Raw genomic sequence first — 15,641 nt, 5'->3', positions numbered from 1 at the left:
AGGGTAATTAGAAAGAGCAACGAGATCAAAAGAACCGAAAATCGGCATCACCCCTGCTAATGGCGAGGGAAATACTGAGCTAAAATTGTAACAAAACAAATTACTGGAAGAACTCAGCATGTGAGGCTGTGACGGGAAAAAGGGAGAAGTCAGTTCAGGTCACGTGGTTGATCATCATCATCATCATTGAAAACATCAGCGGGCACGGTGCCGTACAATGCCGTGTATGCCAGTGATCGCAAGTTGGTCGAGCATTTTACATTTTGATTGTGGGAAGATATTTCCCCCACGGATGGTGCTCGATTTGCAGAGTTCTTCACCAGATTGTCTGTCGCTGGAAGATATTCCTGATTATTCAATTTTCATCTGGCAGCTTGTTCCATACACCCACCGTCCTTTGTGTGAAAAAGTTACCCCTCAGACTCCTATTAAATCTTTTCCCCTTTTAGACAGTCTGAAGAAAGGTCTCGACCCGAAAGGTCACCCATTCCTCTCCAGGGATGCTGAGTTACTCCAGATTTATGTGGCCTATCTTTGGTTTAAACCAGCATCTGCAGTTCTTCCTTCACCTCAAACCTATGTCCTCTGGTCCTCAATTCACCTACTCCGGGCAAAAGACTCTGTGCATCTGCCCGATCTATTACTCTCATGATTTTATACACCTCTATAAGGTCACCCTTCATCCTCCAGCGCTCTAAGTAATAGAGGCCCAGTCTACTCAACCTCTCCCTCTAGCTCAGACCTTCTAGTCCTGGCAACATCCAGGTCGTAAATCTTCTCTGTACCCTTTCCAGCTTGACTAGATCTTTCCTATAAGATGGTGCCCTGAACTGAACACAACACTCCAAATGCTGCCTCACCAACGTCTTATACTACTGCAACAAGACCTCCCAACTTCTATACTCAACACTCTGACTGATGAAGGCCAATATGCCAAAAAAATTTCAGCTTCAATGCATTAATAATTCACTTTTTTAATAGTCATTACACACACAGTGGTTTAATAATTTTCTATTGTGACTGGTAAGTTTCAAGGGAGCAGAACCAGGTGAGTTCCATGGAAGTGTGGGATTTGTGGCTCCGACGACTTTGAAGGGCTTGTGGCTCCTCAGTGAGTTTAAAAGTGAGTGAGAGAATTGGGGTCCCAGTTAGTTGAAAGGGAACAGGTGCCTTGGTGAATAACTAGTCACCAGACTAGGGTCCCTGTGAGTTTAAAGGGAACTGGGCCCCCAGAGAGTTTAAATGGGACTGGGGTCCCAGTAAGTTTTTAGGGAACGGGAACCCACGTGGGTTTGAAGGGAATGAGGGAACTGGGTGCTCACGAGTTAAAAGGGAGCAAAGTAACTGGAGCCCCAGTGAGTTCAAGGGGAGTGAGGGGATCAGGGCTGTGTTGGAGAATCATTGGGATTTTCAAACAATCTGGCAGTAGATTATCAAGGTTTTACTGTACATCACATTTGAGTGGAATGTGCATCAATTAAACTGAGAGTTTATAAAGGATTGGAATAGCATGAAACTCTGGGACAGAGTTTGTTTGCATGATGCTATTCCAATCCTTTATAAACATTTACTTTCAATTTGCTGCAGCTTTCTCCAGTGTACTGCACTAGCTGCGCCCTTGAGGATAAGCCCTTCTGGAGAATGCTTATCCACTTCAAAAGAGGCTCCTTATCAAAGCCAGTCTCCTACATTAAACTGAGTAAAATACTGTGTTGAAAGGGCACGGAAAATACAGCCAGCTATGTAGGATTCAGGTTAGAACCTGCTCAGACTAACTCACACGACCCAGGTTGATCTGTGGGACTTGAATGTGAGTTTGTGATAAGATCTTTCATTATATGGGACGCTTCGGACTCAGATGTCTAAACATTCTGTGAGTGCTAACAACATTCTTAGCTGCAATAATATCGCTTACTGTATCAGTTTTCTTCAGATCAGTGCTATTTGAAAACTATTCAGATATACTTTTCTAAGATGCACAAGTTTCTAAGTTTACTGCATTCAAGGAAATGCTTTGAGTCTGTATCACACTATAATCAGTTCAAAGGCTTGGTAGAGTTGCTCAATTTATTTCCGCCAAAATTCATTTTCTTTCTTCGTAAGTGTTTCCTGCTGTCACCCACCAACATCTGTCCCTAAACCTCCACTCTCCCCCCCCACCCCTCCCCCTCCCACCCCTGCTTCTCCCCCACCTGGCTCCATCTGCTCATCATCTCCCACCTGTAAACTGTCCCTAGTGTGGAGGATATTGCTAATGTATGGGGTGATCGGTGGAAGCGGCTGTGGGCCGGCAGGCCATTGCCGCGCAGAATTTTTGAACACGGTCAGTTTTTCGGAGCCCCACGCGATGTCGGGACCAGCTCCGCACAACTCCATACGGCTCCGCCGATCGAAGTGGGGCCGGCCCCGCGAGGCCGTACGGCTGAAGCGACCACGTTAGGTCGCGCTTGCCGCATGAAATTGCATGCTCGTGGAACAGGCCCTTTACTGTACCAGGGACTTGGCTTCGATCCTGACCAAAATCATATATTGTCGCACAGTATAGAAACAGGCCCCTTCGGCCCAACTTATCCATGACTACGTAGAAACAAGTAACTGCAGATGCTGGTTTAGCAAGGAAAGATACAAAATGCTGGAGTAACTCTGTGAGTCAGGCAGCATCCCTGGAGAACATGGATAGTTGCTGTTTTGGATTGGGACTGTGAGGTCGTTTCAGTCTGAAGAATGGTCCCAACCCGGAACGTCACCGTATTCATTCTCTCCAGAGATGCTGCCTGATCTGCTGTGTTACTCCAGCATTTTGGTCTGTCTTATCTATGACTATCTAAATTAGTCCCATTTACCAGCATTTGACCCAAGTCCCTCTAAACATGTAGAAACAAAGAACTGCACATGCTGGTTAATACACAAAAGGACAGAGAGTGCTGGAGAAACTCAGCAGATCAGGCAGCATCTCTGGAGAACATGGATAGGAGATGTTTTGGGTTGAGAACCTTCTTCAGACTTCAGATCAATGTACCTGTCCAAATGTCTTTTAAATGTTTGTTAACCCAACATCTTGTGCTACTCTGGTAGAATTGGGCAAGAGGTCATGGACATTAACAAAGGTTATGAATAATTAGCTGGTTTTGTAGCTGAAACTTGCATGTTTGTACGGTAAGTTACGGTAAGTGCCTCCTCCCATTTTTACTTCCAGTAAATGAAAATTTCAGCTTGGCTTGACGTGAGATGCGGTAATTGTTATTTTCAGAATCCTGGAGTAATGTGGGCGGAAGATTTCATTGTCAGTGATCTGAAAGCAATAAGCAAATAATCCTGTCAAACCAATTTGCTCCCATCACAGTTAATTTATTTTTCAAGAAGTACATTTTATTTGTAAGGAAAAAAAATGGGTACAAAATACATCAACTGGGCAAAACTCATAATTAATTCTTAGCGTCTTTACATTCAATATTACAAATGGTACATTGTCTATAATGTGTTAGCATCTCCCTTTTTCATTACAGGTCTCACTATTGCTACTCATGCGGTGATATCCCTTCCTTTGTACGAGGGAAATCCCCACCAGACACTGCCCCTCAATGTCCAGCAGTGGAAGGATCCGAGACTGTGGTCCTTCCCCACAGAGCCTTGGCGTTGGCTGCACCCACCTATAATTGGGTTAAATAAACACTGGATTAGATCCTTGCATTCAGCAGAACAACTAACGATCCCCAGAGGCAACAAGAGTCAAGGTGCTTTTCGGTTGAGTGAATAATTTAAACTTTTTAAAGAAGTGACTTCACCCCCTCTTAGAGTCATAGAGTCGTAGAGTGATACAGTGTGGAAACAGGCCCTTCGGCCCAACTTGCCCACACCGGCCAACAATGTCCCAGCTACACTTGTCCCACTTGCCTGCTCTTGGTCCATATCCCTCCAAACCTGTTCTATCCATATACCTGTCTAAACAATGGGATAGTCCCAGCTTCAACTACCTCTTCTGGCAACTTGGTCCATACACCCACCACCCTTTGTGTGAAAATGTTACCCCTCGGATTTCCATTAAATCTTTTCCCCTTCACCTTGAACCCATGTCCTCTGGTCCTCGATTCCCCAACTCTGGGCAAGAGACTCTGTGCATCTACTCGATCTATTCCTCCCATGATTTTGTACACCTCTATAAGATCACCACTCATCCGCCTACGCTCCATGGAATAGAGAGACCCAGCCTACTCAACCTCTCCCTATACACTCTAGTCCTGGCAACATCCTCGTAAATATTTTCTGAACCCTTTCAAGCTTGACATTATCTTTCCTATAACATGGTGCCCAGAACTGAACACAATATTCTAAATGCGGTCTCACCAACATCTTATACAATTGCAACATGACCTCGCAACCTCTATCCTCAATACTCTGACTGACCAAAGTGCCAAAAGCCTTTTTGACCACCTTATCTACCTGCGACTCAACCTTCAAGGAACCAGGCACCTGGTTCCCTGTACTCTTAGATCCATCTGTTCTACAACACTACCCATGTACTGTGTAGGTCCTGCCCTTTGACATCCCAAAATGCAACACCTCATACTTTTCTGTATTATATTCCATTAACCATTCCTCCACCCACCTGGCCAATCAATACAGATCCTACTGCAATCTTTTACAACCATCTTCACTATCTGCAAAACCACTCACTTTTGTATCAGCTTACTTGCTAATCTTGCCCTGCATGTTCTCATCCAAATCATTGATGTAGATGACAAACAGTAATGGACCCAGCACTGAATCCTGAGACACATCACACGTTCCGAGAAGCAAACTTCCACCATCACTCTTTGCTTCCTTCCATGGAGCAATTTGCTATCCATTCAGTTATCTCTCCTTGAATCCCATGCGATCTAACCTTCCAGAGAAGCCTACCATGCGGAACCTTGTCGAATGCCTTACTGAAATCCACATACACAACATCTACAGCTCTACCCTCATCGACCTTTTTGGTCATATCTTCAAAAAAATCAATCCGATTTGTGAGACACGACTTTCCACGTACAAAAGCATGTTGACTATCCCACATCAGCCCTTGCCCATCCAAATGCCTGTATGATCTATCCCTCAGAATACTCAAGTAACTTTCCAACTATAAGCTGTTGACTGGCCTATAGTTCCCAGCATTTTCCCTGCAGCCCTTCTTGAAAAGAGGCACAACATTTTCCCACCCTCCAGTTTGCGGCACCTCTCCTGTATTTAAGGACAACCCGTAAATTTCAACCAGGGCTCCGGCAATTTCCTCTCTAGTTTCTCGCAATGTTCTCGGATATATCTGATCAGGCCCTGGAGATTTGTCCAGCAACTTATTGTTTCAAATAGCTACCGTGTGTTCATTTAACAATCTACCTCTGAGTTTATGTCTCAAGTTGTTCTGTTGCTTGTGTCAACGATGATGGAGCTGGCCAGTTAGACGTAACCAACTGAGTAAACTTGAAGGCGGTTTATTATCCTCACTTATCACACCGATAAACCAATTGTGCAGCATTAACCTTATCCAGGTTTCATGTGACCTACTGCACGTTTGTGGAGCATTTGCCTTTCACTTGGAACACAGTGCCTGGTGCAATGAGTCACAAGACGTTTCCCTTCCCAAGCTGACACTACCCACTGTCATTGACGTAACTGTGTTATCGCCGAATCAAGGTGCTTTTACAAGGGGACATAAAGTCAGAGAAGTTTAATCTTACACTTGTCGCACCTTCAGTTGTTCTTTATGCAAGTAACAGATTGACCTTGAATATTCAGGTCAAGAGTCAAGAGTGTATCATTGTCATCTGTACTGGCAACAGAACAATGAGATACTTGCGGCAGCTTTTCCAGGCTCACTATCGCAATTACACACAAATAAATATATAATATTTCTCTAATGATCGTCAGTGTGGACTTGATGGGCCAAGGAGCCTGTTTCCATGCTGTGTTTCTAAACTAAACTAAACTAAACTCAACTCAACTAAATTAAATTGAACCAAACTAAACTAAACTGAACTTTATTGATTGATCTATTGAGAAAATCTAGGGAGAAAGGGAGTAGGTGATGTTTCGGGTCGAGGCCCTTCATCAAACATTTGGACAGATATATGGATAGGAAGAGTTAGAAGGCTGTGGCTCAAAGGCATGCAAATGGGACCAGCGCAGTAAGACAAGGTGGGCCAAAGGGCCCGTTTCCATGCTGTACAGCTCTATGATGCTATACCTGATAACCAGTGATAAACTGGGACTCCTCATTCATTTTTTAGATAAATAATTCTTCATTAACCACACTCATAGAAAACTTGTTTTGTTCAACTTGATTTTAGTTTCGTGATTTCTCCTTTACATTTCTAGTACAACAACAACATCAATACAGAAGAAAGTATTTCTTTGGAAAGTAAAAACTCTTTGGAATGTTTGAGAGATAAGATCAGATGCTGTTTCATGCAAATTCCCTGCTGTGTTTTGTCCGTTGCCAATATGCTTCGCAGGGTCAAGGGTTGGTAAACATCTATGGAGAACATTATCATCGCTGCATGGGAACAGGCCCTTTACCCACAATAATCCATATGTTCCCCTCTATGTTTCTACCATCATGACCAGCTTCATGTCCAGGCATCTGTGGAGAAACTCAATGGGTCAGGCAGCATCTGTGGAGGGAATGTACGGACAATGTATCGGGTCGGGACCCTCCTTGAACCTGATAGGACCCTTCATCAGACTGAGGAATGGACCCAACCTGAAACGGCATCTCTCCATTCCCTCCGCAGATGCTGCCTGGCCTGCTGTGTTCCTCCAGCACTTAGCATCTCGCTCAATCTCCCCAGTCTGCGAGAACGACACACTTTATCAAGTAGATTTTCTCTCCTCTCTTCTTCAGCCACAAGACAATATCTGTTTTGGTAGTTTGGTGTTGGGCGCATAAATAACAACGCCTGCCCATCTACGGCAACAAAGATCAGGGCCTCAGTGCTGGGAAGCATCAAACAAATTGCAAAATGTAATGTGGTACAGTATTAATGTGATAACCAGGGCTTCAGAACTTGCATTGATTTACATTGTTGTCATCTAATTTGCAGGACATGAACTCAGAATGTCACCAGAATGTGCACCCAAGATAGCAACGACACGGCAACCTGACGGAACGAGGAAAAGAGGCCGACCAAAACTCACATGGTGTCGAACATTCCAGGAGGATTTGGAAGCCCGGGACACGAGCCTATCGAGGGTGGAAGATGTCGCACATGACTGAACAGAATGGCGAAAGCTTGCTGCCCAATGCACTCAACAGTGCGGGAGGAACTAAGTCTAAGTAAGACATCTAATTGTGTGTTACTTCCAATTCACCCAGTGAAAATCAGGTTCCAAAATGAATATAATTAATAAATATGCTTAATGTACTGCACTACCCTAGTCTCTCTTATGAAGTTAGTCACAAAATGCTGGAGTAACTCAGCGGGTCAGGCAGCATCTCTGGATAGAAGGAATGGGTGATGTTTCGGGTCGAGACTCTTCTTCAGACTGAGATAAGGTCTCAACCCAAAATGTCACCCATTCCTTCTATCCAGAGATGCTGCCTGTCCCGCTCAGTTACTCCAGCATTTTGTGTCTATCTATGGTTTTGTGTCTATCTGCAGTTTTGTGTCTATCTGCAGTTCCTTCCTAAACAGTCTCTCTTATAAGGCTACACAAAAAAGCTGGAGAAACTCAGCGGGTGCAGCAGCATCTATGGAGCGAAGGAAATAGGCTCTCTTATAACATTGGTCTCTCTTATAAGTCTCTCTTATAAGTCTCTCTTATAACATTGGCTGCACTGTGCCTTCATATATAGGCATAAATATTCTAAAAATGTCATACTGATATGCAGTATTTTGCTGGAAAATCCCATCTGGTTCATAGATTTTTTTAAGGAAAGAAGGCCTGGTTCCCAAATCCTGTTCATGTCCACATGAGACTCCAGACCCACAAACGTAACTGGTCCAGCAATTCTCAGCTGGCAATTTGGGGCAGACAATAAATCATAAGGCCATAAGTGATAGGAGTAGAATTTGGCCATTCGGCCCATCAAGTCTACATCACCATTCAATCATGGCTGACATCACTCCCTCCTAACCCCATTCTCCTGCCTTTTCCCCATAATCTCTGACACCTGTACTAATCAAGAATCTATCTGTCTCTGCCTTAAAAATATCCAATGACTTGGCCTCCATGGCCTTCTGTGGCAAAGAATTCCACAGATTCACCATCCTCTGACTAAAGAGATTTCTCCTTCATCTCCTTCCTAAAAAAACATAGTTTAAGCCTGAGGCCATGACCTCTAGTCCTAGACTCTCCCACTAGTAGAAACATCCCCTCCACATCCACTCTATCCCAGCCTTTCACGTAATGAGGAGAAGGGAACGGCGCGATTGCTCTGTGAGGTGGCCTAGATTTGATCACGTGGAAACACGAGAGAATACATGTGAATACAGAATCGAGAGTTAAGTATTAAACCAGCTATTTATAATCTAATTGTACAGCCCAACACATTATGTAGACAAAGCATAATAACATGCTTGTAACTGCACCCATTAAGCCAAGAGGTTTCTCCCTAACACAGATATTCCCTTTGTTCTACCCATCCCATACTTTCATTTTCTCTTACTGAAACCTAGTCAAGAGGAAGTTTATTGTCGTGTGTCCCAGATAGGACAATGAAATTCTTTCTTGCTACAGCACAACAGAATATTGTAGGTATAAATACCGATCAGATCCGTGTGTCCACATACCATGGACTATATATATACACATAAATAAACAGTTAAAGTGCATAGGCTGTTATAGTTCAGAGTTTGTTTGAAGTTGTGTTTAATAGTCTGATGGCTGTGGGGAAGTAGCTATTCCTGAACCTGGATGTTGCAGATTTCAGGCTCCTGTACCTTCTACCTGATGGCAGTGGAGAGATGAGTGTGTGGCCAGGATGGTGTGGGTCCTTGATGATGCTGGCAGCCTTTTTGAGGCAGCGACTGCGATAGATCCCCTCGATGGTAGGGAGGTCAGAGTCGATAATGGACTGGGCAGTGTTTACAACTTTTGCAGCCTTTTCCGCTCCTTTCTCTCCAACTCTAACACATCTTTCTCTCCATTCCCAGTTCTAATGAAGGGTCCCCCAACCTGAAACATTAAATATTGAACTTTCCCCGGATGCTACCTGTTCTGCTGTGTGTTTCCAGCACATTCTGTCTTTTTTTAAATTTCAGCTCCACAGTATCTGCAGCTTTTTTTCGGTTAAATTCTAATGCACCTCCATAGTTTTGAACACGTGTAACATTCCAGAACAAACAACAAAAGAGCAACTCAACAAGTCAGGTAGCATTCCATCCACAGATGCTGCCCGGCTTGTTAAGCTCCTCCAGCAGGTACACAAAAATGCTGGAGGAACTCAGTGGGTGCAGCAGCATCTATGGAGCGAAGGAAATAGAAAATAACCTATTCCCTTCGCTCCATAGATGCTGCTGCACCCGCTGAGTTCCTCCAGCATTTTTGTGTACCTTCGATTTTTCCAGGATCTGCAGTTCCTTCTGAACACTTTGTCTCCTCCAGCAATTGTTTTTTGCTCAAGATTCCAGCTCCTGACAAAGATCCTATAGCAGATCCTATAGCAGACCAAGATAGACCACTCCTTCTAAATGCAATGGGCTGACGTGTAGTACGCAACGGAACGGAACGTGGGCCATTTTTTCATCCATTTCCGTAATCTGACCCGACCCGACCCGACTCGCAGTGTTATCAACTTTGCGGGGGAGCAGTTTGCGTTAATAAATGAAAATTCTGAATGAGAAGATTTTTATCAAATAACTTTTATTTTTACGAGGATGTTTCTTTCCGTAACCTGCTTCCGTCCCCGCACTAGTATCTTTGCTCCGCTACGGGATCTTTGGTGCAGAGACGGAAGCCGGTTACGGAAATGGGGCCTAAAATTACCCATGCCCATACTATGTGTTTTTCGTTGAGTGGTCTATCTTACTCGCTATAGGATCTTTGGTTTCTGGTGTGTCTCCAGGAATGCAGCAGAAATCTGTGTGGGACTCGGGTGGAGGCATTGGTTGGCGCGAGGTCTCAGTGGGCTGAAGGTCTAGTGGTATGACTCAATGATCAGAACATAATCAATGCTGCATTGTGACAAAACAGAAAATGATGGGAAGATTAACAAGGCAGATGTTACATGTATCCAAGTTAAAAGTAAGTCAGTCCAGGCTGATGAAGGGTACTGACAAGAGTGATCTTCTTGCAATTAATATCCTTAACAATATTGGCGACATACACTATGATGTCTCTTTTATCCCTGTACTGAATCCCATTAATTGTAGGTAGACAAAAATGCTGGAGAAACTCAGCGGGTGAGACAGCATCTATGGAATAAAGGAAATAGGCAATGTTTCGGGCCGAAACCCACATTTTACTGTATGGCTGTATGCAAAAACAAATTTCACACCTCGGCCTGACGATAAAGTTCTATCGTATCGTATCGTATTAAATCCATCCAGCGATTTGTCCTCCACTGCTCTCTGTGACAGGGAATTGCACAAATTCACAATTCTCTGGGTGAAATTGTTTTTTTCCCACCTCAGTCTTAAATGGCCTCCCCTTTATTCTAAGACTGTGGCCTTTGGTTCTGGACTCGCCCAACGTTGGGAACATTTTTCTTGCATCGAGCTTGTCCAGTCCTTTTATAATTTTATATGTTTTGTATAAGATCCCCCCTCATCGTTCTAAACTCTAGTGAATACGCCTAGTCTTTTCAATCTTTCCTCATATGACAGTCCTGCCATCCCAGGGATCAATCTCGTGAACCTACGTTGATGGATGTCTGCTACGTGCTGTTAGGGGTGGTGGTCGAAACAGATACAAGTGAGGCATTTAAGAGCAATGATCCTAGAGGAGCAAGATAGACCACTCCTCCGAAATCCAATGGACTGGCGTGTAGTACGTGACGGAACGTCACGGCCGCCATTTTTCAATGCGACACGCGACTTCCGGTATGCCACCCGCTGTGATCCAAAGCAAAGATTATAGAGCTCCGCTATAATCTTTGATCCAAAGCAAAGATCCTCGAGTATCTTGTAGCGGGAACAGCCCCCTCCTTTGCGTAGTTTCCCTTGCATTGTATTGCTTTAACACACACTGCACAAAATTAAATTTAACGTATACATATTTTATATATTTATATGAATGTGTGTCTGTGTGTGAGAGGCAAGTTAGAGATAATTAAGTTTATTCTCATGGATCAGAAGCAACTTTGATTTAAATAATCACTATTAATTTATTTGTCTTGTAAGATGATATACATAAACCATAAAGGCAATTATATATATAATTATATAGTAATAATATATATATGCATATATATATATTTATACACACATATATATACATACACATACATATATACACACATACATATATACACATACATACATACGTATACACATACATATGCACACATACAAATACACGCATACATATGGATACATTTATATGCATATACACACATATAAACATATATATACACACATATACATATACATGCATATATACACATACATGCATATATACACATACATATATATTTATACATATGATTAACATGTAGAGGAACCAACGAGAGAGCAGGCTATTTTAGACTGGGTATTGAGTAATGAGGAAGGGTTAGTTAGCAATCTTGTTGTACGTGCCCCCTTGGGCAAGAGTGACCATAATATGGTTGAGTTCTTCATTAGGCAGGCAGTGACTAGTGGGGTACCGCAAGGCTCAGTGCTGGGACCCCAGCTATTTACAATATATATTAATGATCTGGATGAGGGAATTGAAGGCAATATCTCCAAGTTTGCGGATGACACTAAGCTGGGGGGCAGTGTTAGCTGTGAGGAGGATGCTAGGAGACTGCAAGGTGACTTGGATAGGCTGGGTGAGTGGGCAAATGTTTGGCAGATGCAGTATAATGTGGATAAATGTGAGGTTATCCATTTTGGTGGCAAAAACAGGAAAGCAGACTATTATCTAAATGGCGGCCGACTAGGAAAAGGGGAGATGCAGCGAGACCTGGGTGTCATGGTACACCAGTCATTGAAAGTAGGCATGCAGGTGCAGCAGGCAGTGAAGAAAGTGAATGGTATGTTAGCTTTCATAGCGAAAGGATTTGAGTATAGGAGCAGGGAGGTTGTATTGTAGTTGTACAGGGTCTTGGTGAGACCACACCTGGAGTATTGCGTACAGTTTTGGTCTCCAAATCTGAGGAAGGGCATTATTGCCATAGAGGGAGTGCAGAGAAGGTTCACCAGACTGATTCCTGGGATGTCAGGACTGTCTTATGAAGAAAGACTGGATAGACTTGGCTTATACTCTCTAGAATTTAGGAGATTGCGAGGGGATCTTATAGAAACTTACAAAATTCTTAAGGGGTTGGACAGGCTAGATGCAGGAAGATTGCTCCCGATGTTGGGGAAGTCCAGGACAAGGGGTCACAGCTTAAGGATAAGGGGGAAATCCTTTAAAACCGAGATGAGAAGAACCTTTTTCACACAGAGAGTGGTGAATCTCTGGAACTCTCTGCCGCAGAGGGTAGTTGAGGCCAGTTCATTGGCTATATTTAAGAGGGAGTTAGATGTGGCCCTTGTGGCTAAGGGGATCAGAGGGTATGGAGAGAAGGCAGGTACGGGATACTGAGTCGGATGATCAGCCATGATCATATTGAATGGCGGTGCAGGCTCGAAGGGCCGAATGGCCTACTCCTGCACCTAATTTCTATGTTTCTATTATTTTCCAACGGTCAATAGATTTACGATCAGTTCCTGTGGATTGGAGGATAGCTAATGCAATCCCACTTTTCAAGAAAGGAGCGAGAGAGAAAACAGGGAATTACAGACCAGTTAGCCTGACTTTGGTGGTGTGAAAGATGCTGGAGTCAATTATTAAAGATGTAATAATGGGGCATTTGGATAGCAGTAAAATGATTAGTCCAAGTCAACATGGATTTATGATTTTACAATGCATTTAAGCCTCTCCCATTTTTATGAGATGCATTCCTGGAATATGTAGGAAGTTTATTGTAACCTAGTGCTACTTGCCTGAACAATGGATGATATATCACTTAAATGCAATTGTTTTCAGTTGTGTGGAGAGACCTGTATATTGAAAATGCGTTTTGCCTCTAATATGTCAATTTACCTTAAATGTAGAAGAGCTTATTAAAATCTTCTTACAAAGACCATTAAGTATTTTCTTTCTATCCTCTTTTGGACCCAAGGCATAGCAGAGCTGCCAACTCTCACGAAGAGGTAAGGGAGGGAGAGATGGAAGGGAGGGAGAGAGGGAAGGGAGGGAGATCGCGAAGAGAGGGGGGGAGAGAGAGAGAGAGAGAGATCGAGAGAAGAGAGGGGAGCGAGAGATCGAGAGGAGGGGAGAGAGAGATCGAGAGAAGAGAGGGAGAAGGGGGGAGAGGGAGAAGGGGGAGAGGGAGAAGGGGGAGAGGGAGGAGGGAGAGAGGAGAGAAGGGGGGAGGGAGAAGGGGGACAGGGAGAAGGGGGAGAGGGAGAGTGGAACGATAGCACATTATAACGCGCAGCCGTCCCATTCCGACCAAAGATTATAGAGCAGAGCTCCACTAGTATCTTTGATTGCGGCCGCCGCCACCGAACCCCCCGACCCACCATTGCACCCAAAGATGATAGAGCAGAGTTATATAATATTTGATTGCACCCTTCTTCACGGCGGGCTTGTGATCTTTGCTTGTGATGTCTTGACAATTCGAGGAATATAATGGGTAACAGCCGCCCATTCTCGGACTTGAATCTGAGCTCGAAAAATCTCCTGGTCACTGGACCTGATGTGTCCGCGGGCCATATTGTGGAGACCAATCCCTTACAAGAACAAGACCAAAAACGTACAGAAGTGTTAAAATTGTCTTTATTATTATGGTAAGTAAAGAACTATTAAAAATAAGTCTAATAACTTTCTAATGTACCGACAAACCCAGTTTCCCAATGGCCGTTGATGGGAGAACAGAAAATAACATTTTCACGACAGAATATCGACTGAAAATAATAAAAATATTTTCTCACCTTTCTTTTTTATTGGGGAACCTAAAGAATGACAGGTCGGGTCGTTTAGATTTACGATTAGAATACTTGATAGCAGAGCAGTGAGATGAAATTTAGATAAGGACGCCATGACAGTGTGGGGGAAGCCCAATAAATGCCTCGAAAAATGGCGTCGACGATCACACACGTGATACTACGCGTTTTTCGAGATGTGGTCTATCTTGCTCCTCTAGGATCTTTGTTTAAGAGGGTTTTAGACAGGAACAAATATGCATGGAATGGAGGGAAATGGATCGGCAGGCAGATGGTATTGGCACAGTTATTGTAGGCCAAAATTATCGTGCACACAGTTACAAAGTACAATTTGCAAGACTTGAGATTAGTTTAGCTTGGCATTATATATGGCATGGACATCGTGGTCTGAAGGGCCTGTTCCTGTGCAGTATTCTACGTTCTATATTCAACTACAATCCAAATGCAAGCCTGTTGAATTTGTTTATGAATCACTTGATCTTTATCCTGAGCACGTTATTGCCCCAATTGATCATTTTGATCTGTGGCATACAATCCAGTTCTCATTATTTCTCCACCCTTCGTTTAATGAGCAGATATTGTGAAAGAAAGAATTGCGACCAATTAGAAATTGGCAAATCATCAAATTTGAGATAAAGATTGAAGTTGTAGCGGCACCATATGAGGTGAATAAAGGTGCGATGTCAGGCCGGTTCAAAGAGTAATTTATTCAGTGGTGACACGTTTGGTGGTGCGCTAACTATAATACAATGTTGCTGTAGCTGAGCGAGGTTGTTATCTCGGGCTCAGCTACCGGTTGACTCCTCAAGGTCTCGGGGTGAGAGATCAGGACACTCCCTCTAGCCCATGACGTCACGTACCCGCCCTCGTATCTCCTGACGAGGGTTCGAGCACGAGTGGCTCGTGTTTAGGCTGACGCCACAAAGTTATAAGTTATGGGGGGGGGGGGGGGGGGGGGGAGGGGCGATAGTGGGAGAATTGGATATGGACCAAGGTGGAGGTTAGGTGCTTAGACCCTGAGGCTCTCGGCTAATGGCTGACCTGACCTACTGAAATCTGGCACCACACAAATCCTCCCACAATTTTGATGGGCATTTTCGAAGTTTGCAATAACACATGTTTTGTGGTATTTATTAATGGCTGTTGTTGGTAGATTATGGTAGATCAGAGGCCAATTTTGTGCCACAGGGGTAGGTTTTGGGTCAATTGGTGTTTGCTATTTTTATAAACAATTGGGATGACAATATAGGTGACATAGTTAGTAAAGGGCCTGTCCCACTTGGACAACCTAATCCACAAGTTTAGAAGACCCTAGATGAGTTGAAAAAAATGTCAAAGTCGGGCTGGCTCGCCGAAGTAAAAGACCTCCTACGACCTCCTACGGCTACGTCTACGACCTCCTATGACTATGTCTACGACCTCCTACAACAATGTCTATGACCTCCTACGTACCCCCTCGACCTCAGTCTTCTGTCTCTTCAGTCATTTTTTTTCTCGGACCATTTGCCGATCTACAACTATCTAGGACTATCT

General features: G+C 43.7%; 1 long non-coding RNA gene across 1 annotated transcript; it reads left to right on the top strand.

Moving 5' to 3' along the window:
- Positions 1-1,658: 1,658 nt before the first annotated feature.
- On the top strand, positions 1,659-7,399 carry LOC129711427 (uncharacterized). Its single transcript, XR_008725840.1, has 2 exons — positions 1,659-1,873; positions 7,077-7,399. It is a non-coding gene; the product is annotated as an uncharacterized LOC129711427 (long non-coding RNA).
- The last annotated feature ends 8,242 nt before the right edge of the window (positions 7,400-15,641 follow it).

The sequence above is a fragment of the Leucoraja erinacea genome, chromosome 30 (genome assembly GCF_028641065.1).
Source record: "Leucoraja erinacea ecotype New England chromosome 30, Leri_hhj_1, whole genome shotgun sequence".
In the NCBI taxonomy this organism is placed as follows: domain Eukaryota; kingdom Metazoa; phylum Chordata; class Chondrichthyes; order Rajiformes; family Rajidae; genus Leucoraja; species Leucoraja erinaceus.
The sequence above is the reverse complement of the archived record's forward strand: the minus strand, read 5'-3'. Positions and strand labels throughout refer to the sequence as shown.